We start from the raw sequence: 24519 nt of genomic DNA, 5'->3' as shown, positions 1-24519 counted from the left end.
ATGATAAATTTATATAGATATTTCCAATTTCACATTCAAGTTTTGCTTAATTTCTATTATAATTCTCTTGTTATATTGAAGATTGTGGTTCCTAATCATATAAGGCATTTTTAACCTGTAATATATAAAGTCTTAGAATAACTATTGATGTCATTACTGATATATATAATTATTGAAAAAATTTACAGTTATTTTTGTCCTTAGAGTATATTCCAATAGAGATTAATGGTCTTATATTACTGTGTTTGGGGCTGGACATATAGCTCCATGGCAGAGAGCTTGCCTAGCGTGCACAGGGCCCTGAGCTGTACTGTAGCATGTATACATGTGTACACACACACACACACACACACACACACACCTGTTTTAAAGTCCCTTGAGAAAATTCATCTCTGTGTGAGTAAACTACAAACTCAAACATTTTGTTTGTTTTATCTTTACTTTTAGGGATTACTTTTTATAAAATTTAAATTTCCCGAGCTTGATCCCCGGTACCAAAAAAGAAAAAAAAAAAAATTTAAATTTCCTTATAATTATGTAAAATCAATAGGTAGTTCCAGCATATTTAGGAAAATGTCTTCTCCTTTTGCCTTTTGTGTCTCTTTTCTCCCATTCCCTTCAGGCAGATTATGCTTTTAGTGTGCCCTTCCATCTTTACAAGTATGTAAATGATCTCACATACCCCACACGCACACATTTTGCTGGATGAATAGTAATGCATCACACATACTGTTCTCTCTGTGTTCTTCTTCTTTAGCCATAAACTCGTATCTCAGAAATCTATTAAATTGTGGTTTTTCTATACTGCAAGGGACAGTGGTGTTCTTCAGCTTCCATAGTAAAGCATACCCACCAGGTACACCTGGCCGTTTGAATTCTAATTTATGAGCGCATAGCAAAATCCGTGAATACTGTACAAGTGACATGCTTTGTGAGACACTTAACTCAGAACCAGCACTCTTGTTCAGATGAATCATACTCTTTTGCCTTTCTCATCTTCTGTCTTTCCTGCCCCATCAGAATAAAGCCCAGTTACACAGGATGCTTTCTGGAATCTCCATAGGCCAACGTGAGAAACAAGGGGACAATCATAATTATTAAGCATATTTTTCTTTCTGAGCACTGTGTGAGGTGCCTTTCACCATTTTATTTAATCTCTACAACTCAGCAAAACCCATGGTGATATGATGTGATATTTCTGATTACCTATGAGAAAGTTGAGTCACAGCAAAGCTAAATAATTTAGCTACAGTTAGACAGAATTCTAACGTAGAGGGATTTTGGACCTGTAGTACAGTGTGTTGAGTTACCTTTTAGGATTGAGGTGTGTTTACACTTACACTTGACTGTGCAGGCTTCAGAGAGATATCTCGTTTTAAAAACTTATGTTCCCTTATATAGAACAAAAACTGTGGTAAAGAAACCCTAAGAAAATCTCCATATTTCAACCTCATTTCCTTTGGAGGAGGATTTAGATGGCCAGTGTCAGGGGTCACCAGTGTAAAACTTAAAAAGAGCCAGAAGTGACCTGGGAAGAGTTACAAGCCAGTATCAGAAATACTGCAGCGTCATCCTCCTGGTTTGCGCAGCGCTGGTCTTGCTCTGAGTGGACCCCAGTCTTGGTCTTTGCTGGGCGGGCTGAATGATTTTAAGAAGAGGAACCAGGACAAGTAGTGTGGTGGTTACAGGAAGGGGGAATGTTGAGTCTTTTCAGCCTGAAACAGATGCAGCAGAGGGTAGAAGGGAAAGTGCAGTAACCACCATCAGGATTATGAAAAGACTGTGAGAAGGGGAGTGGACCGCGGAGAAGCCGGAGGGCGCCTAGCAGCAGCACCCTTACCCTGTTCAGGGCTGAGAATACCCGAGGTTCAGGAGAGGAGGACTTGCCCCAGGCCACAGAGCAGATGCCACTGGGCAGAGCTCTTTCTGCCACCTTCCCCACCACTCCCCTCACTCCGGCTGCATTGAATGATCTTCTAAAGGGCTATGCTGATTTCAAACCACAGGAATGGCAGGGACATCTGTTCCAAATGCTGTTTTGTTTCTAGTAAGGAAGAGTGACCCCCCCCATCCTCCCCCTTACTCAGCTGCTTTCCCCTTCACAAGCTGAATAGTTAAAAGGACCATCAGTCTGCTCTGAAGTAGGTATTTTAAGAAATTAATGTAAATATTCTGCGTAAAATTAGAGTCTAGCGAATGTGAAGTACAGAATTCTAAACTGTACAGTTACTGGTAAAATCAAAAGATTAACCAGGAAACTTGATTTTACCATGGAATGTGCCTAAGACAAAACCTGATTATTAATCGAGATATAGCACAACTCTAACAGGTAGTCTGCCCCTTCTGCCTGGCCAGGTGTCAAAGACATATTGGACTGGCACAGCTTATTGGCTCTTTGACTTCTCTTCCATCAGTAGATCGGGACACTGTTGCTTCCTTTCGGAGGGGTTATTTGAACAGGGTTCCTGAGAATAACAACATGTAAGAGCTGCAAACAACTTGGATAAACAAAATACACATGGTGGAATATTGTGTAGCCCTAGAAGGAAGGTAATCCTGACACATGCTATAACATGGGTATGCTAAGTGAAATAAGCCAGTCACAAAAAGACATATTGTATGATTCCACTTATACAACATACCTAAAATAAGTCAGATTCATAGAGAAACATAGAGAACAGTGGTAGTAGCCATAGGCTGGGGAGAGGACAGAATGGGGACCTGTTGCCTAATGTGCTGTCATTTTGCAAAGTGAAATTTTTGAGACTGGTCACACAATAATGTGAATATACTTCACACTGTTGAATGTACACTTAGAAATGGTGAAGGGCTGGGACTATAGCTCAGTGGTAGAACATTTACCTAGCCTAGGCAAGGCCCTGTTGTCGACCCCAGCAACACACACACACACACACACACACTCAGTGGTGAAGATGGTTAAGTTTTGTCATGTGTACTTAACCACAGTTAAACATTTTAAAGAATTCAGGCAACCTCTAATATATTTTTTAGAGTAAATTTGATTTGAAGCTTTTCTCATAATGGTTAGAAATGGAAAGATGTTAAGGGACCTGCAGTAAGGATATATACAAGAAATTATGAATTAGTATCTAGAAGAGTGGTTGAATTCACTTTTCACTTACTGCTTATCTATTTTATGCTTCATTTATTCACTTCCTCCCCTACCCTCAGGGCTGGGGATGGAAGCCAGGGCCTTGTGCATGCTAGGAAAGTACCTCACCACTGAGCTGCATCTGCAGCCCTCACCATGCTTTCACGTCAGATTCTGGCCTTTCTCTTCTCACCTGTAGTATGGACTGTGGCACATGTGCACCTGGATGGATGATGTTTAGATGAAGACCTGCTTGAACCCAGCTAGGTGATAAAGTGTCAGCTCTACAGATGTTGACAAGGCATAGCTGTGAAAGCACAACAGTATTTATTAAAAATTAGGATTTATTTATTTTTACAGTGCTGAGAATCAAATCCAGCTCCTTCACATGTTTGAGAAGTGCTCTGCTACTGAGCTACATACTAGCCTTGTATATTTTTAGAGTTCAATCTCTTAAGTTTTTTTAGCTGATTTTTTAAATGTTTGTAGTTATTTTATTGAAACATAGAAGATTTTAGCAATGATTTACCTATCTTTATTTTTATTTTTTTATTTTTTTTGGTACCGGGGATTGAACTCGGGTCCTTGCACTTGCAAGGCAGGTGGCGGAACCACTGAGCTAAATTCCTGGCCGGATTTACCTATCTTTAAATTTGAAAACAGACAGGCTTTTCACTATCTTCAATAAAAATCAGCGTCTTCACTTAAAAGCTCCTCTATGCAGAAATTTGGAATTTGGCCCTGAAAGCTTGCTCTCACCTCACACTTTAAAGCAGTGTGTCATCTCAGGATTTTATTTTAAATAACATGAAGCTAAGTTTAACTTCTTACACTTACATGACTTTTGATGTGTTGAATTACTTACATGTTTCATAATAGCTTTAATATTTGAAAATTAATGTTTTCTTTCTGTATCTTTATGTTATTTATTTGATTAACACTAATTAAAAGTCATGTCATCTGAGTTTCTAGCAGTGTGTTATGTACTTGGTAGTTGTGTTCGTGTAATCATATAAGGTTTTTGTACTAGTATAATGGTGCTACGAATGGACACAAATTGCCCCCTGCACATCTAGATGATAGGGTAGTGAAGTGCTGGCAACTAAGTGCAAAACAGATTTCCTATTTGAGTTGCCCATATTATGTGCATTGAGGCTTCTTTCTGTATTCTATGTAATGGTGTTAGCGTAAATAAAGTGTGAAATGTGTAAATGCTATATTTTAATTGCCAGATGTAGAAATCCTTAACAGTTTTCTGCCAGTTCTTTTTTGACTTTTATGCTTGCTTAAACCCTCAGCCAGCAGGAACTGCGGTGTGTTTGTGTTCATGTGGGGAGGCCCGGAGCCAGGATAAGAACGGCCTGCTGTGGCCCAGCACCACGCTTGCCGTTGTCCTGAGAGTGGTTCCATGTTGTCTGCCTTTTTGAGGTGCCTCCTTTTGTCCACCCAAGAATCCCTGAAGCAGTTTTCATTTCCTTCAGCTGCGTTGCTGGTAGTGCAGAAGACGAATGCTTGCCAGATGGGAATATTCTAGATCTTCCCATTTGTGTTCCCAAATGCAGAAGGACTGAAATCCTAGTCAGTAAATGGATGTCTGCTCTATACTTCTTTAAACTTTCCTGTGTACTTGAAGTTTCCGAATAAAATGTTGGGGAAAGCGGCACTGTGGTTCCAGAAACCTCCTGCACATTTCCAGCCGAGTAGGCCCATGTGGTGGCTGTCCGTGATGGTGGGTTCTGGGCACCCCTGAGTTCACACATCGCCGTTCCCCCATGACTCAATCCCTGCCCGCCCGAGTCTGTTGGAGTGCTTCTTCCTCACTGCCCAGCCCTCAGGACCATCCAGTACGAGCTGTTCTTGCTGCCTGGGTCTGTCTGCCTGTCTTCCTTCTCATCCCCTCTTCCTTCCCTGATGCTTTTCAAAGATTCGACCACTGTCTGTGAAGTCTCAGACCAATATCTTCTCTAAAATCCCATCCACCTTTCTCACCACGGAACAGGGAAGGAACAGAGAAGGCACTGGCATTAGGACTGTGCCATGTGCTGGGCACCACAACATGTGCTCTTTGGTTTTGTCTTGTTTTTATTTAATCCCGAGAATCATCTATTTTCTAATTGAGAAACTTGCTCAGAGTCATGCAACCAGTAATGGACAAAACTGAGATTTAAATCCTCATTGCTCGCCTCCCAAATCCCATTTATGCACTATCCAAAATGTTGCTCCCTTCTCAGATACTGACTTGTTATCCTTCCTGGTCACTAGAAATGCCTTCTTAGATGCTTTCTGCGCCACTGGAGACTGAGACTTCTTGGCCTCGGGGACTCATGTCGGAAATAAAGACATAAAAGTGGGGATTATTACTTATTCATAATTAGCATTCTGCCACCTGACACATGATGCGTAAGGTCACTCAGGAGAATGATTAATGACCTGTAATGCTTGGAACCCATCTTCCCAGGCTTTCTTATGGAAGACCCTGCACACTGCCTTTTCTTTTTAGCACTGCAGTCACGTGAAGAATGCTGTCAGTCGCTTTTCTGAGGATGAGACAGAGGAGGAATGGCATGCCTTCCCTAATTGCACCACCACTGACCTCATCTTGTTGCCTTACCTGTTGCTTAGAGTGAAAGAGTTACCTGAAAGTGGGAGTAGATGTCCTTTGGATGCTTTGGGACATCTCAGGTCTGAAGATCATTCATGTGTGCCTGAGCACATTGTTAAAGGGAAAATAATTTAAAAGGAAATCAGTCCCATGGGACACTACAGAAATCAGTACTCAGACCAGCATGGTCTTAGTATTACTCTCAGATGTCATCTACGTGATGTAGAGATTTGGGGAATTCTTGTGAATGACCGTAATGTGTGTTAGTTCATCATCTTAGATTAGTGTTTCTAAATTGTTAAAAGGGATTGGTTTCTAGTTTGCTATAGCTAATGAATTTCACCCCACAAAAGTCTTCACAAACAAACCCAAGATGCAAAAAGCATGTAGCTTCTTGATGACATATCTTTTGGTGTGTGGTTCTCTGTTCTGAAGGATGTGAAATGACAGGTGTCTCCTTATTCTCTTCCTCTTCTTTTTTTGTTTTTTCTCTCGGTATCAGGGATCAAACTCAGGACCTTGTGCTTGCAAGGCAGGCGTGGTGCCACAGAGCTAAATCCACAGCCCTCTCTTGCTCTTCTGACAAAGCTGCCATCATACCATGTTGATTCTTCAGATTGATAGTGCTAACAGTGCCATCTCATTTAGAATTTGCCTAAAATTGCAAACAGCAATGTCCATTTGGAATGGCTGAGCAAGATGTTTAATGAAAGCATTAGAATTGAGAGTAGAGTTCTCTACGTGGTTGATGGCCTTCCTTTTACCCTCTTCTTTCATCCCTGGTTCCTCTCTGTTAGCTCTAACCATTAGCATACGGTGAGAAAGGCATCAGATAAGAACCAGCACACATACAGAGAGGGATGGTTGTATCCTTCCACACACCTACCTCCTTCCTTTGTCATCATTTGTAAAGCAGTAGTTTACATCTAAATTTGACCCTGCCCAATTGATATTATATGGTTTTCTTTCCTTTTCAAATTAGAGTTACTGGGTTTATAAGAAGAACAGAAGGAACCGAAAATGACACTATCCAAAGAGAGAATGTCTTCAAAACACATAGGATTAAGACACCAGTGCTATAAGTTTTGCTGTCTTTTAGGGAACTGGCTTTGAGTTTTTCTTATATCATTTCTATTTGTATGTGTTAATAATTGTAGGAGACACTAATACCACCATAATTAAAATGAATGGAAGTAAAGTCTGAGGACTAGATTGTAGGACATTTTCAAAGAAGTGGAGATATTCTTTTCAGGAATGGGTAATCTCTAATCGTGTGAGCCAGAGTGTAACCTGGTACAGCCATGCACTTGGAGAGCTGAGGGACTCTGTAGGTAACCTTTCCCATCTCCTGCCACAGTACAAAGGAGAATTGAGAGCAGTCTTATTCAGGGTCACAAAGCCAATTTGTAATAGATGTAAAGACAAGTACTGATTTCCTGTTGATGGAGAAGTTTTTCCTGTATTAAGAGAGTTTACAAAGTCCTTGTCATTCTTTTCTTTTAAAATATTTTCAATGAACTACATGAACGTTGTTTTTAAAAGCCAAATAATATTTTTTAAATTTCTAATAAAAAGTAACAGTCTCTTGCTATTCCTGCCTTGTCCCACAGGCAACTACTTCCAGCCCTTTCTTTTTGATATCTACTTTATTTTTTCCAAATAATGTACCTACTGTCCCTTCTTGACTTGACTTGCAAAGATGGCAGGTAAGCTCTGCACCCACCCACTCAGCTTGCCTTCCCCACTTCACCTTCTGCCTTCTAACTTTGTTCCGTGTTTTTTTGTTTTGTTTTGTTTTGTGTTTTCCACATTAGAACTGTTTTAGCTGCCCTAGATCCTTTGCACTTTCCTATAAACTTTAGAAGCAGCTCTCCAATTTATACAAAAATGCCTCGTAGACTTCGGGATTGATTTAGGACAAATACTATGCACCTTTAGCCTATTCTAGCCTATACCATTCCATAGATAGTTTAAGAACTTTATAATAATATACTTACATTTCTCCCTTCTCAACCTTTATGCTCTCAGATGCATTTTATTTTTACATATTATACACAGCTCAGAACACTGTTAGATTTCTTAGTGATCTTCTTAAAAGCGTTGAGCAATATGAAATCTTACATATTTGCTCATGTAGGAACATTTTGATGCTCACTGTCTTCAAGTAACTTACGACATGGACTAAGCCTTGGTGAATTATCTTACTCCTTTCTAAGTTTGGATCAGCTTGCAGTATGTTACCCTTTGCACTTTCAGTGTCATGAAGTACCTCTGAGGGTTTCTTTAATGTGAAATGTTTTCTTGGTGTTAGTTCCTCTGGGACATCGTCATCTGTTTTGCCACAGCCACTTTCTTCACTTATGCTAATTTGTCTTCACTAAGTTTCTCTGTCTGCATAGTTACAGTAACTTAAACCGTAGCGGTGTGGACAAGCCTATGGGCAGTTACTCTTATAATTCTGCTTTTTGTAATTTGAATTTCATTTTCAGTGTCATTACTTGTTGGTTCTTTGCTGTACTTTCATCTTTGTTGGCCAGTTCCCTCTGAATTCCTTTTCCTCTGTGTGTGTGTGTGTGTGTGTGTGCGCGCGCGCATGTGTGTGTGGTACTAGGGATCTGACCCAAGGATGCTGTACCACTGTTCTGCATCCCATCCATTTTTTATTTTGAAACAAAGTCTCATTGAGTTGTCCAGGTTGGCCTTGAACTTGTGATTCTCCTGCCTCTGGCTCCTGAGTAGCTGGGATTATAGGTGCACAACCACACTCAGCATGATTTTTCATGTTTAAGAATATTTCGTGGATTTATCACTGGGAGAAAAGGAGACAGCACACATGTGTGCTTTGCTTTCTGTGCATGAACTAACAATTGTGGGATCAGTCACAGGCAGTGACATGGTTGGTCACCAATCACGTACATTTGTTTTTGACATAGTAGTGTGTGGACTGCAGACCTAACAGTGAAGTTTGTACCAAGGCTTAGGAAGTCGCTTACTACAAATTATAAGTTGTAGGACAAGAAGAACACAAGCACTGTTTAAACTATTCTGAATAAAGTTTAGTTGTAACAAAAGCTTATATATTATTCATATTTCCTTAGTTTTTAACCTAATGTGCCTTTTCTGACTCAGTTCAAGATTGTATCTAAGACACCACACTATGTTTATTCATCATGCCTCCTTAGAATCCTTTTGGCTGTGACGGTTTCTCAGATTTTCCTTGTTTTGATGACCTTCACAGTTTTGAGTGTAGGTCAGCAATTCTGTAGGGTTTCTTCCATTTGAGTTTGTCTTATGCTATTCTAATGGTCAGGCTAGGGTTTAGGTTTGGGATGGAAGACCACAGAGCTAAAGTGCTGTTCTCATCACTTCATATCCATAGCACAGGCTGGCAACATGACTTTTGGTGCTGATGCTAAGCTTCGTCACCTAGGTGAGGGACTGTCAGATTCTGTGCTTTAAAATTACTGTGTTCTCTCTTTCCAACTGGACTCTTCAAAAGGAAGTCACCACACTGGAACTTCTTGTCTGCAGATTCAACCAACTGCAGATCAAAAATGTTGGGAGGAAGATTGAGTCCGTACTAACACGAATAGGCTTTCTTTCATGTCTTTATTCCTTAAACAATACAACACAACTACATGTAGCATTTACATTGTAGTAGGTATTTTAAGTAATCTAGAGATGATTCATAGTATACAGAGGACGTGTCAGTTCTGTGCATGTGCTGTAGCATTTTATACAAGTAATTTGGACATCTTCAGATTTTGGTATCCTTTGGGGTTCTAGAACCAGTCTTCCATGGATACCAAGGGATGATTTTTTTATGTCCTACTTCCTTGATGGAGGGGTATCTCTATAAACTATTTCTTTTGAATGAGACATTTGACTCTTCTCTCTTACTTAGTTGTATATTCAATCACTTATCATTTTATGGACATAAGTTTTTACAAAGAAAACTAATTCTCAGTAGTTTCTAACGTTTTAAATTGGAGTATACTAAATAAGTCACGCTTTTACTTTTTTGGCATTTCTCTATTTTTAACCTATGATCAGAGAGCTTGTAATGTTTTGATAAAAATGCTTAAAGGTCACAGAAAAATCCATTTTCCCTATTGATTGTTAACATGACTTTGCACTGGTTGAGCTGGTCTAGACATTTCTGTGGTCTTGTGCAGAGCAAGGACTGGCTGGAGATTTTCAAGTTTTTCTCCTCTCCCTGCTTTGTGTCTTGTTTCCTGGGAGATTCATTTTGCTGTCTGAATATTAGTCTGTTTGTGTTGTTGACCCTCATATTGTAGGCTTTCTTCAAATAATTGGCTGCTCTTGGCCATTCGGTGTTAGGAATGAATGAACTGAAAATGGCTGAGAATCTGTGGGTGTAGAGGCAGATCCTACTGATGGTTCCTCTGTGCAGATTGAGGAACTAAGAAGCTGGCTTTTAAATAACTTGTTTTTCTCCCCTGATTTTTGAAATTTTTTATGGCTGTGCTTTTTGTGTCTGTAAGAAATCTTTGCCTAAGCTTTGGTCACAAAATTTTTCTCATATTTTTTCAAGCAGTTTCATAGTTTTCAGTTTTATGCTTAGGTATGTGATCTATTTCAAGTTAACTTTTACATCTGGTGTGAAGCAAAGGTATACGTTCTTTATATATAGACATCCAGTTGTGCTAGCACCACTTTTTTAGAAAAGACTATACTTTTTCCATTGAATTACTTGTCAAAAAACTCATTTGGAATACACACACACACACACACACACACACACACACATCTGGACTCTGTTGTGTCACTGATCTGCTTGGCCTTTCACCAGTGCCATTCTGTTTCACTTACTATAGCTTTTTTTTTTTTTTTTTTTTTTTGGTACCAGGGATTGAACTCAGGACCTTGTGCTTATGAGGCAGGGGCTGGAACCACTGAGCTAAATGCCTGGCCCTTGCTTACTATAGCTTTATAGTGAATTTTGAAATCGCATATTGTATCCTTCAACTTTATTCTCCTATTCAAAAAGACCTTCATTTTTCAAAAAAAAAATTTCTGAGTCATTTTGTGAGTTTCTACAAAAGGCCTGCTAACTCTTTGATTTAGGTTGTGTTGAGTCTGTAGATCATTTTGAGGATAATTAATATTGTAAATATTTTGAGTCAACCCATGAACATAGTACATCTTTTCATATATTTAGGCTTTCTTTGATTTCTCTCATTACTGTATTATAGTTTTCAGCATACAAGTTTTGCATGTGCTTTATTAGTTGTCCATAGTATTTTGCTAGTTTGATGTTAAGTTTTGTTTTGTTCTTTTGGTACCAGGGATCGAACTCGGGTCCTTGTGTTTGCACAGCAGGCGGCGAAACCACTGAGCTAAATCCCCGGCCCTGATGTTAAGTTTTTGTAAAGCTCAGTTTTCAGTCAGTCATTGTTGACATTAAAAAAATACAGTTGAGAGCCAGGGATTTAGCTCAGTGGTTCCGCCACCTGCCTTGCCAAGCGCAAGGTCCCAAGTTCGATCCCTGGTACCCGGCCCCCCCCAAAAAATACAGTTTTTTTTGTATTTAACCATGTATCCTTGAATAGCTTTTTGTAGATTGGTATTTTTTGTTTAGACAATCATACCTGTAAATAAAGGCAAATGTGTTTCTTTCTCTTGCCGAGTGGCACCTCTCTAGTATGGTGATGAGTAGAAATAGTGAGGGCTGATGTCTTTCGCTTACTCCAGTACAACATTAAATTTGGTATTAGCTGGAGGGACTTGAGGTTTTTAGAGGCTGGTTTTCTGATTTGCAGCTTCGGGAATATAAGTCCAGCTGCTTATGCTATGGGCACAGACCGGTGGGAGGCGGGCTGCCTGCCTCCATTGGTCATTTGTACCGCTCACTCCACGCCACACCCCAGCACTCGGCCTGGCCCCTCTCACTCTGGCCTCTGTGAGAGACTCACTTTCTCCAGAAGTTTCTCCTGTCCCACTCCTGCTGGCTTGGGCTTGATGCCCCCCAGAGATGGGGTGGGGACCCTAGTACACCCTCTCCAAGTGGACATAGCCCAGCCCTTGTCACTTGCTCCTTTCAGGAATCTGGGACTCATTATTTGCAGAGACTTTGCAGGGCTCTGTTGGGTGAATCAGCTTTCGTAGAACACTTGGATTTCTGCTTCCTTCTTCATGCAGTCTTTAGAATGCTTCTGTACTTTTCCCTTCCAAAGGGCGCCTGCAGAGTAAGATGGCACCAGTCCTCCAATGGTGAGTCTTGTGTTCTCTTTGCCTTGGCTAGTGCGATCCTCTCTCCCCAGATAAGAGTGCATTCAGTTGGTCATACTGAAAAGGCTGGACATAGATGTTTGCCTTGAATCCCAGTTACTCTAGAGGCTAAGGCAGGAAGATGGAAAGTTTGGGCACAGCTTGGACAATTTAGTGAAACCCTGTCTGAAAATATAAAAGGGCCAGGGATTAACAGTGCAAAGGCCCTGAGTTCAATCCCTAGTACTGCAGAAATCAACCAATCCATCAAACAAAAAGTAAGGTAAAAGATCTGGGGATGGAGCTCAGTGGCAGAGCACCCCTAGGCTCAGTCCCCAGTATCACACACGCACACAAAATCCTGGGCATGTTTAAGAAGCAGTTTATTTTCTGAAGTGTTTGGCTTTTGGCGTGGGGTGGGTATGTTGCTTTCCGTTTCCTCTCTATCTTTGGTTACATTACTGGTTTGATTAGTAAGTCCTTTCATCAGAGTCAAAGGTAAATTTTAATGCAAAAGTAAATTTCATCCACACCTCCAAAATTTTCAGATGTTCTAAATTCAGCTTCAACTAGCTGTGTGTGGAGTTTGCATTCTTAATTTAGGAGTTAGTATTAAAGTAATATCTTTCATGTTTGTCACCAGTTAATCTTTTCTATATTGAATTAAAATGAATTAACAATAGGGAATTGTTTAAATATTCAAACCGGGTTCTTAGAAAAAGTATTTCTAATTGGATGCCATTGAGCCTTTATAACCCTGAAGCAATTCAACCAGTTTCTGGTTCACAAATACGCTATATACCCAGGACTGAGCACGCATTCACATAACACATCCATGTCCTGCCTCTCTCTCTGTCTCTTGTCATCCTGTGTCTCTCCTTCTCATACATACATACATACATACATACATACATACATGTGTTCCCCTGATCCACAAGAGAGGTCCTTTATTAGTGTGTGGCTATCATGCATCTTATCTTATTTAATGTTAATTTTGTTTTTCAAACTCAAATTCTTTATTAGAAATAAGAATCATAGCTCTTCGGTGGTCTCCGAGGGAGTGGCTTCTAAATAGAGCACGGACTGTCCATCATCCCCCACCCTCCACCCAGATCATCTCCGGAACACAGAAACAGTCATGCTCATGGAATCTGAATTCTGAATGAGAGGTTGTGGATACAGTAAGAAGTGTATTCTAGCTCCCACTTACCCACATTTTTCCAGTTCCTGTTGTCATGCTAGGTGGTTTGCACAGTGGGCATTCCTTCATTCCCTTAACTACATTTAGTAGGGAATACATTTTTATCCAGCCTGGCTGGGAACTGCATGGCCCTTATAATGGAATACAAACCATGTTAATACTACATATAATTCAGGATAACTAAGCAGTTTGGTGTTTGTTACTTGCGTTGTTGCATTTGGTGTGAGATGCACGTATTTCATTTATTTCATACGCTCAGCAAACTTGGTGAAGGACCGCCTCTGGCAGGCCCTGCGTTGGGCGCTGAGAGTTCACGGAGTGTGGGATCCTGCTCTTGTGGTACTCGCATTCTGAGAGCATGAGTAATGAGTGAAAAAATGGAAAACAGCACCCAGAGGGGAGTAGAAGAAGAAAGGCCAAACGCCGCAGGCTGTGCGCCTCTGCAACCTTGGGAAGGTGACAGAACAATCCCAGATTCCGCAATGGCTGCCTCCTGGAAAGCGGTGTCACGTGGAACCTCTCAGCCTCAGAATCCAGAGATCCAGAAAGGGAGAATTTCAAATCAGCTAGAGTTTTACATGTGTCATTTCTTTGGAACCTTCAGCTTTCTGCAGCCCAACACCTTGACCTCAGTTCCAGCACAGTTGTCCTTAGTGGTCACTTCACTACTCCTGGTTCTGCCTGTTGTCAAAGCAGTAGAAGCTGGAGATGCAATTGCTTTCTTTTTAGGTGTGGTTCTTGGCATTACAGGCATTTGTGCTTGCTTAGGGGGGTGTATGCACGAAAGAGAAATGGACAAATGTGGCTTTTAAGGGCCTGCTGAGTCAAACTTCACCTTGAAAACCTTTGTACTACTGAGACCCAACCTGAGCTTTGGTCCTGAAGTTACCAACACACAGCAAATAAGGTTTTTTACATTTTTAGTTGTTTCCCATAGAAAGGGAACAAATCAGTATTTGTTAAATGGGAAAAAGTGTTTTCTTTATAACAAATAATGCACTGAAAAATGCAGCCAGTAGTTTGTTACTTAGAAAGCAGGTCAAAGATGTAACATGGCTTTAAAATGGATATTTCATAGTTTCAGAATTACCAGGGCACATGAAATAGGACTAAGGAAGCTCTTGTCCAGAATCTCCCAAATCACCAGTGTTTAGTTTCAGTCACTGCCTCCTGAAATGTTTCTTTTTCTTCATGCTTTCAGATTTTTATTTTATTTTGCAAGTGAATATTGTACTTAGATATCAAATAGCCAAAAATTGAAATTTTTATCTCTGGAGGAGAAAGTTTAGAAAAAACCTTTCTCCTAGCTCAATGTATCTAATACTGGAATGAAGAAAAGATTTAATTTTTTTACATATCCCTTTATACTAACAATGAAAAGGAAAAAAATTTTACTGTAATTAAAAAAACCTTTAATATTGAGTGAAAGCAATATTCACTGAGAAGTACAGTACTATATTAAATATAAATCTATTATGTTGTAAGTTTAAAAAAAAAAACTCAAAAGGGATAGATATTCTCACATCCGTCCATCCAGCTTCATCAGCTGGGGGACATCACTTACTCTGAGTATGAGGTTTCTTGTCTGCAGAGACAGTGTAAATACTTGTTCAGCTTAGAATTACTACAAATGGGGTTTAAATGAGAAAATTTTGTAAACTGAGCAGCCCTTTAAAATGAAAAGTGACTGTTATTTTATCCAGCTGCATGTACCTCCCAACCAACTGCAAGGCTCCCTCTGCCTGTCTTTAAGACTCACTGTAAAGCTGCAGTAGTGGACAGTGTAGTCCTGGGCTGAGGAAAGACGAATTGACAGTGAAACTGAACAGAGGGTCCAGTAGTACAACCACACATCTGTGATCAGCTGGTTTCCAGTAGTGTTTTCATGCATGAATTCCTTCCCTGTATTTCCAGGGACATTTCTGTGTTATTCCAAATCATGAGCTAAATCAGTGAAGAAATCAGGAAAAGGGAAAGATTCTCCAAGGATAAAGCTGTAACAGTCAGCATAGGCATTGCTAGCTCGAAGGAATTCACTGGCAGCATGTCAAAAGCAGGACCACAGCCATGGCACAGGAGTCAGATGGACTTTTCCAGAACTGGGACAGGAATGTGTAGAAGAGGGGTCATGGGCAGAGCAGCTGGTCCTGCTTATCACTGTCACCATGGCGTAAGTGCACGTGCATTACCCTGCTTGCTCCAAACACTGCGTCACTCTTATCAGTGAAAATGTTAAATATATACACGTAGCAACAATTTATACAAATCCTGGGAATCTTGATTCAAGATACAATAAATTTTAGAAGCAGTCCTTCAATTGGCAGTTTTGAATCGTGATTCTGTGTAGTGCTGTTAACCTTGCTAGTAAATCCAAATGTCACGCTGTAGAATCCAATGATGTTCAGTTTTTCTAGCCTTTGAATATTTGATATAGGCTACAGTTCTTTATACATAAATAGTTTTACAGAAGAAATGCAAAGAGATGTGTGAATATCGTTGTGGAATACTCTGCCATGAAGTAAGATGGTGTAAAATCTGAATTAGGAAAAGTGATATCAAGTTTAACAGTGAAATCAATATTGAGGCAAGCAGATAGAAGATTTTCATCATGAAAAAAGAAAGCAAGCTTATATGGAGCAATGTGTAGTCTAACACCAAACTTTAGTTTGCTTTGGACGCACTGAACAGTTTCACCAATGTCAACACAACATGAAGAAAGTCTTCTATACTTGGAACATTTGTCACAAAACGAATTTTAACAATTATTCCTTCTGTGTTTTAAAATACTATTTAAGAATAACTTATAAATACTAAACATCTGTAGTGTTTGTGGCATCTTCTGTTTTTAAATAATATTTATTTGGCATCTGTTCGGTACTAGTTTTTTTTTTTCCTTTAATGTTTTCTGTTACCAAATGTCTGTATCAGGTAGGGGTTCTTTTCACATGTTATTGTAATACATAATTTTATAACAGTATGTTGGTTCATAATAACCCATGCATTTATTAGTATATCTTTCTTTAAATGACTCCTGAAACTTAATATAACCCTATCGCAGAAAAATGACTAAAAGTTAATTATGATAGCACTAATTCAAAAATATGTAATGACATTGCTGTGAAAAATGCAGAGGAATTTATGATTTGGGAATTCCAGTTTCTCCCTCCTGAGTCTTGAAGGTAATTACTGTCAAAAATTTGAAAAAACTAAAAATTCCTGAGAAAGGTGCTGATAATTCAGAAGGCAAAGGATAGTTTTGTCAACAGTGTTGAAACAACTGGATAATTCTATGCAAAAAATATGAAGTTTTCTTTCTACATTATACTGTATATAAAAAAAGATCTTAAAATGACTTGTAGACCTCAGTGTAAGAATTAAAATTATTACACTTCTAGGAGAAATGATAAATGAAAGTCTCAGTGTCTTGGGATGGGCAAAAATTTCTTAGGTATGAGAACAAAAGCATGAGCCAGAAAAGAAATATTGATAAATTGGACTTAGTCACAATTAAATGTTCTTTTCTTCAATAGATGGCTGTGGCTGGTGGTCCTTATCAATGGTTTCCACATCGGTGGGGCCAACCAACCGCCAATCAAAAATATTTTTTAAAAAAACTGTCTGTACAGAACATGTACAAGCTCTCATTTTCCTTTCAACAGTATAATGTATCAGCTATTTTTGTAGCATCTGTACTGTATTAGGTATTATAAGTAATCTAAAAATGATTTTTTTTACTAGAGGATGTGTTAGGTTAGGTGCAAATGTTATGTCATTTTATAAGGGACTTGAGCAACCAGGGGTTTCGGGCTCTCGGGGGTCCTGGAGCCCATCCCCAGTGGACAGTGAAGATGACTATATTTAAACCCTGTAAACAGCAGCCACAGTCCAAGGCCATGATGGTGAACCTATGGCTCATGTGCCACCGCGGGCAATGCAGAGCCCTCTCTGTCAGCACACAAACCAAGTCCCTGTGTTGTTTTTTCTAAATGAAAACCTCGTATGAATAGTTAAAAGTTTAATTGCAATATTGGTACTTTGCGATAAATAAGTGGGTTTTGGGTTGCACTTTGGCCATTTGGTCTCTAAAAGGTTTGTCATCACTGGTCTAAGGGAGAGTATGTGCAAAATGCATGTCCGATAAAGTAGTTATGTCCCCCAAAATATAAATCTCACACCTCAATAATATGAATCCCATTTTTTTTTTTTTGAGACAGGGTCTGGCGATGTAGTTCAGGCTGGCCTTGAACTCACAGTGTAGTCCCAGCTGACCTCAAACTTGTGGCAATCCTCCTGCCTCAGCCTCCCAAGTGCTGGGATTACAGGCATATGCCACCATGCCCAGCCTACAACTCAATTTTTAAAGGGTAGGGAGATTAGGGAAAAGATAAAAGCCTACAGTCACAGAAATGCTTTTACACAAATATAGCAACATTATTTATAAGGAAAAATTGGGGAAAGCCCATATGTCCATCACCTGGGTAAATGAATAAACAAACTGTGATATAACCATGCTATGAATTAATATCACTCAGCAATAAGAGATGAAATACAAATACTTCCAGCACTGTGACTAACTTTCACAGTGTCAAGCTAAACAGTTAAATACAGACATCCGTATATGATTCCACCCACACGAACTTGTATGAGAAGCAAAATTATCAGGACAGCAAGCAGGTTAGTGGTTGTCGGGATGTGAATTAGTAAAGAGCAGCTCCATGAATCTTTGTAGAGAAATCTTGATTGTTGTAGTGGTTACTTGGTTATATACAATTTCCAAAGTTAACCAAACTGTATAGTTTAATTAGTGAATTTCAATGCCTGTAAACAGTACAATAATTTCATGTGCCAGCCAGATATCTTTGGTGTTTTAGAGCCAAGGGCACTCATAGCGGCTGTAAATAAGACCTGTCTATACTCAAACTTTTTTTTTTCTACTAAAAGGAGACAGTGAAGATTATCACCCTTGCAAAATTTGATTGGTAGTTGATAGTAATTTAACTTTTAGCAAAAATACAAGTCAATTTTTAATATTTAGTTTTGATATACCAAGTTGTATCTGTAACATTTTATTATATAGTCAACACTTCTTACAGTGGATTTAAATATGCACATCATATTCATTATAAACTAGCTCATTTCTTGCATTAGAATTCTTCATGCAAAATGAACTCATACTAATTGGAAGGTTGTTTTTCCTGACTCATCTTAACTTCTGGCATTTAAAATCGGTCTGTAAAAGAATATCTTATCAGCATGTATGTTCTAAGAGCATCTGTACACATACAGACGTGCACACACACAATGGTACGTTCAGAATGTATAAAGAATCACATCTGCAAAGGCACTATTACATATATACCTGTTTTCAATGAAAAACAAAAACTTTTTGATCTAAATCTGCTTACATTTTATAACCACAGCTTTTATTTTTATTAGAGGATGATAGTTGATGTGCTAGTGGCACATATATCTACTGGCTTTCTCAGGCAGGATGCCGAATAACCAGTAATCCTTCTAGGAAGCAAAGGATCCTTACTTGAGAGCAGAAACTTAGATTAGCAACTGAAGAATAAGTTAAACATAATTGAAAAAATGTTTATGTAAATGCTTTGTAAACTTAAAGGACATATAAAAACAAGACCCTTCAGAGGCACATCTAGTACAGTCCCTGGTGCCCAGGAGACACTCAGATATTTGTGGAGAGGAACATTAGAGAGGCATGGGCCTTATTAGCCAAAACACCACAAAAACCTGTGGCTAGGATAAAGACTATGTACTCTAGAAAGTGCCTGCAGAATCAACATTTGTAGTTAATGCTCAAACCAAAGCAATCAGTCACCCCCTTTTTGGGCAGTGATACTGGGGACCAAACCCAGGACCTAGTACATGTGGGGCACATGCTAGGTACACATTCTCAGCCACATCCCCAGCCTTCCACCCAATGTTGAGGTATGATTTTGTCAAAAGCAGACTCTTGTAAAGTTACAGAGCATTGACATTATGCCAGAAGCTCCCTCAGACCTGCCTACCCTTCCACCCCCATCATTCTTCTGAAAATTTTTCTCCAGAGATTAGTTTGGCCATTTCTGGAATTTCATAAAAATGGAATTACAAAATACCCACTCTTTTCTCTGAAGGCTTCATTGACTTAGCAAAATGATTTTGCAGTTTATCTATGTTGGTGGATGTATCAAACCTGCCCATAGTTCCTTAATTTTTTTATTGCTGAATTTTTCCTGCTGTATTTCATTGTGTGAATATACCCTGTTTTGTTTATCTGTTCTACTGTTGATGCACACCTGCACTGTTCCCAGTTTCTGTTGGTTATAAATAAAAAGGATGAATGACTTGAAGTTTCCTTGAGACAGACAAGCAGAGTATTATGGGAAGCACAGAAAGGAAGGAACATTAAACAGTGATCAGGGAATGTTCTTGGAAGATACGTTTGAGCAGGAGGGGTTAAGTAATAGGGTCTTCACATGCACAGTGACATGGAAACAGGAAGCTTAGGATGCGTTTAGGCTGATAAGCCCTGATAGAACTGTGGATGTGTGGGAGAGAGCATGTGATAGAATGCCTAGGTTGGTGCCTAGTGGAAGAGAAGGCTCAGAAAGCAGATTCCAACTGAGCTGAGAGAATATCTTGGAAGCTGTGCCAAGCAGTTTAAATTTAGGTGTATAATAGAGAGCTATAGATGCTTTGAGCTGGGATATCTTGATCAAATCTCTGCTTTAGAAGAACCTTGGCAGTGTTGGAAGGAGTGAATTGAAGGGAAAAGGAGATTGGAGAGAGGAGGGAAGAGAGAGACTGGCCAGTTTGAGCCCAGTTGTAAAACTCCAAGAGCAAGGTAGCAGGGCCCACAGTGGCCACAGGTGAGGTAGGGCAAGTGGTAACAGGTAAGAGTAAGGTAGGACTACAGGTATTTGGAGATGGCCCCTAGGAGGTGCTCATTGTGCTGGTGGCATATTGGTGAAATGCAGGATGGAGCCACTGGAGGAGCAAAAGCTCAGGTACTGAAGGGTGAAGAAGGCCCACTCTGTCTCCAAGGCTGTGAGCCTGGACGATTGAAGAAAGATGAAGTTTTATTAAATGAGACAGTTATTAAAGGAGCCCTCAACTATTATCAAGAAATCAACCAATAACAAATGCTGGCAGGGGTGTGGAGAGAAAGGAGCCCTTCTCCATTGTTGGTGGGAGTATAGACTGGTGCAACCACTGTGGAAATCAGTATGGAGACACCGCAAAGAACTAGGACTACAGGTCCCATTTGACCCAGCTATTGCCCTGCTGGGAAACTTCCCCAAAGAATTAAAAGAATCTTACCACAGCGATACATGTGCACCTATGTTTATAGAGGCACAGTTTGTAATAGCTAAAGCTTGGAAACAGCCCAAATGCCCATCAACTGGAAACTGGATAAAGAAGATGTGGTCTTTTTTATAAAATGGAGTACTACTCAGCCATAAAGAATGAGAAACTAGAGACATTTATAGCTAAATGGATGCATATTGAGGCCATACTCTAAAGTGAAATAAATAGGGCACACATGTAAATACCGAATAGTTTCTCTAGTGTGAGAAACTGAAAGTGTAAATAAGGATGAAAATGATTAAAATGAATAATTGATAATTTGAAATAGGAAAAGGTCCAAGGGTTTGGGGGTAGCAGGAGGGAAAGGGGAAAGGGAAGAAGGGAAAGGAAAAATTATGAGAAAAGAAAAAAAAATGGAATCAAACTGTGTAAATAGGGAAGGTTGGAGGGCTGAAGGGTACACAGGTAATGGGAGAAAAAATAAGAACTAAGATACATCATGTTCAGGTACAAGCACCCAATGATAAATGTAAATGTATTTTATACCTAAAATGTACCAATAAATATATAAATAAAAAATAAAAAAAATAAAGGACCACTCAAGAAGCTTCTGCCTTGTTTCAATGGATAGATAGTGTATTTATTAATCATCCGTAAGTCACACATTCATCAGTGTGCTCTCTCTTGCCTCCCTCCCTTCCTTCCATGTATATGATGATGAAGATAGATGTATTTCTATTTTTTCCAGTGCTTTAGAATTAATCATTGTCCTATAATTATTTGGTGTTCAAACTTGTCCCAGATTTGACCAGTGGGAGCCCTTTCAAGCTAGGTCCTTTGTCCCTGTCATGTTCCCCATCATTTTTTGAGCAATTTCTTTCAGTATTATATTTCACATTCATTTTGTGACACCTTTACCTGACTCTGTAATCAGCCAGTTTCTCGAGGAGCCCGGTTCCTATGAGGAATAATGGTAGAAACTAAGATCTGAGCCCTAGATATACCTGTTGCTGTTGGGGGAGTCTTCCCTCGTAGGTCCTTTCAGTGGACAAGCTGGGAGATACATGTGCAGATATCTACCCATACATACGTGTGTACACAAGTGTGTGTGTACGTGTCACCGTGAACACAGAAGTCACAAGCTCATACCTCTGGTTCTAGTCATCAAGTTTCTCCCTTCCCCTCCCTCATTCCATAGCCTGTATGTCAGCACACTTACTGATTTGCTCAGTAGTCTAGTGCATCTTTTCATAACTCCTTCACTCCTTCTACAGAAGCAAATCTGAGCATTTAGAACTTTTTTTTTCAGTTCTCTGATGCGGCTCCCTCAAGACTGGAAATACTGGGAGGGGCCGGGGATTTAGCTCAGTGGTTCCGCCACCTGCCTAGCAAGCCCAAGGTCCTGAGTTCGATCCCCGGTACTGGGATAAAAAACAAAAAACAAAAAAAAAGACTGGAAATACCAGATTCATAAATTGCCCTTTTGCACTTTGTCTTTTGCATCATTTTTACTGGAAATCGGTGGATACCCATTCTCAGTTTGAGTTTTTCATTCTTTTTTTGTAATTGCTTCATACTTCATTGATTGTATGAGTATGTACATTATGGTGTACCCCACCAAATTTCCTATGCTTAGATATTTAGCTTAGACGTTGCAATATTTTATAATTTACAAATTTTGCTGAAACAAAGAACGTACATTTGCACTTTTGCATTGTAAGAGGTGTATCTTTTAAATTCCTAGAAATAGAATTGCAGGCTCAAAAACCATGTGCAGGTGTATCTCTGTTAGGTGTTATCTCATCCCCCTCTATAAGAGCAAACTGTGCCATTTGGATTCTTATCACCAATGTGTGAAAGTACCCATTTCTCCAGTCCTACCAACAGAGTATATTAGCAAGGTCTTAAGATATTTTTGCTAATCTAGTAGGTGAGAAAACTGTATTTCAGTGTCACTTTATTTTGCATTATGAATGAAGTTGAACATCTTTTCACATGTTTAAAGAATCTGTGTGTATATGTGTTTAGTGAGTTTATAACTTTCTCATTTTTCTGTAGGACTTTTAGTATCTTCAGTTTTGAGTTATTTATGCTAGACCCATCAACCCTTTATCTGTGACATAGGCTGCTATTTTCTCCTGGTTTGTCATTTGCTTTTTTGACTTTGTTCTTTTTATTGCCATGCAAAAGAATTTTATATTTATAAATCTTTTATTGTCTCTAGGTTGTGACTCATAGTTAAAAAAAAAAAACCTTTTTATACACCTAGGTTGGAAAAATTCACCCAAATTTTCTCTTAGCACTTGTACAGTTTCGTTTTTCATATTTAGATGTGTGATCCATTGGGCACTGATTCTTCTGTATAGTGTGAGGAGTAGGTCTAACAATTTTTTAAAAGTCCATCTTTGTGCAGCGCCCCCAGTAACTTAAGATACCACCTTTATCATGCACTATATTTCTATATGTACTTGAAGGTATTTCTAGATGTGTATTACATGAAGTATTTTTAATGCTAATGGTTGAGTTTTTTAAAAACATTTTTATCAGTACTTGTATGCAGTACATAATGATTACCTTCATTGGTTCTGAGTTTTCAATAAACATTTATATCCCGGAGGCTACTATTCTCTAAAATTTACAGTCCAAAGGAATTTTTAAGGCCACCTCTTTTGCAGTGGAATAATTACTGTTCTTATACTTTGTGAATTTCTAAAATCACCCAAAGTTTGTTTAATCTCAAAAAAAATCTTTTTGAAAGTCTTGTCAGTTTGTAAGCAGTAAACTTAAGCACGGAATATTGACAGTCCCCCTCCCCAAATATTGCTATCGATATCCCCTCTTTCCTTCATAGCCTCTCAATGAAATAGGTATTTCCAGAAGCTCCAGTAAGAGATGTGAGACAGAAGAAGCTGAGTGTTTGAGTCTCTTCTGCTTCCTGTGACCCATAAGAACCACCAGGGAAGCAGTTTGTTCTCCTTCATAGGGTGAACTGTCAGGCACGATTGTCAAGTGCAGAGATGTGAGCAGAGGAGTAACATGGGGAAATGTGAATAATTGGATAGCCAGAGTTTTTATATGGAATATATTAAACGATTCACTTCCGAAAGCTAAGAGGAGTATGTGTGTCTTCTCTCTCTCACCCTGCATCTGTGTCTTTGCTTTGAATGGTCTCCCTTAAATGGAATGCCTTGATTTTTTTTCTATGCTTTTCATAATTAAAAAAACCCTCTATTTATAAGACCCATTTATAGGAGATAGGACTCACTGACCATGTTTTTTTTTTTAACAAATTATATTTCAAGGAACATACTTTCTTAAGGAAAAATCAGGACACACAGTATGATTTAACATGTCAAATCCTGTAAAGCTTTAAAAAATTAAGCCAAGTTTAATTATAAATTTAATATCACACTTTTGGAAAAGAATTACACAAAGGCCAGGTATATTCTATAACTGTTTTGGGTTTTGGTTTTGGCTTTTGGCTTTTTGAGACAGGGCCTCACTGTGTAGTTCAAGCTAGTCTTGATATGTAACCCAAGCTGGCCTTGAATTTACATCGGTCCTCCTGCCTCAACCTCCTGAGTGCTCGGATTACAGGCATGTGCCACCAGGCCCAGCCAGTATAACTGTTTTAAGTTTTAAACTGTGTGATACACAGTTCTACTTTATATCTGTTAGCAGATCTGAAAGTAATAGTGCTACATTCTGATTTCATGTAATCAAAACTATTATTTTGTTATAGTAGCTCTACTCTTCTGTTACAACAGCTTTCTCAAAGTAGAAACCTGGAATTTTCTATAAAATTTTGTTTTTATCACAAAGACCAACTCAGATTTTATATATCTCTGCCAAGCCTAATATAGAACTTGCTTCTGAATCCGCTTGTCACGAGTGAACTTTTAGATCTCAATTCCTAAGTAGGTCTGTAATTTTTCTTTAAGGCAGCAGCTGCCTCTGTTGATTGGTGGTGAAATGTTAATAGAATTAAGAGTATGAAAATGTTTTTACAGGCTGGTCTTCGTGCTCCTCTTAACACCTTCCATCTTGTTCTACATTTTGCAT

General features: G+C 39.1%; 1 protein-coding gene and 1 pseudogene across 11 annotated transcripts in view; both read left to right on the top strand.

The window, feature by feature from the left end:
* Parn (poly(A)-specific ribonuclease) overlaps nucleotides 1-24519 on the top strand; it is a 169154-nt gene that overhangs the window by 135219 nt on the left and 9416 nt on the right. The window lies entirely within an intron of this gene.
* On the top strand, nucleotides 101-24508 carry LOC147828668 (uncharacterized; annotated as a pseudogene). Its single transcript, XR_015450482.1, has one exon. The product of XR_015450482.1 is annotated as an uncharacterized LOC147828668 (transcript).

The sequence above is a fragment of the Heterocephalus glaber genome, unplaced genomic scaffold, assembly GCF_053883595.1.
Source record: "Heterocephalus glaber isolate CG9 unplaced genomic scaffold, H.glaber_assembly_v1.0 deba00000943, whole genome shotgun sequence".
Lineage (NCBI taxonomy): Eukaryota > Metazoa > Chordata > Mammalia > Rodentia > Bathyergidae > Heterocephalus > Heterocephalus glaber.
The sequence above is the reverse complement of the archived record's forward strand: the minus strand, read 5'-3'. Positions and strand labels throughout refer to the sequence as shown.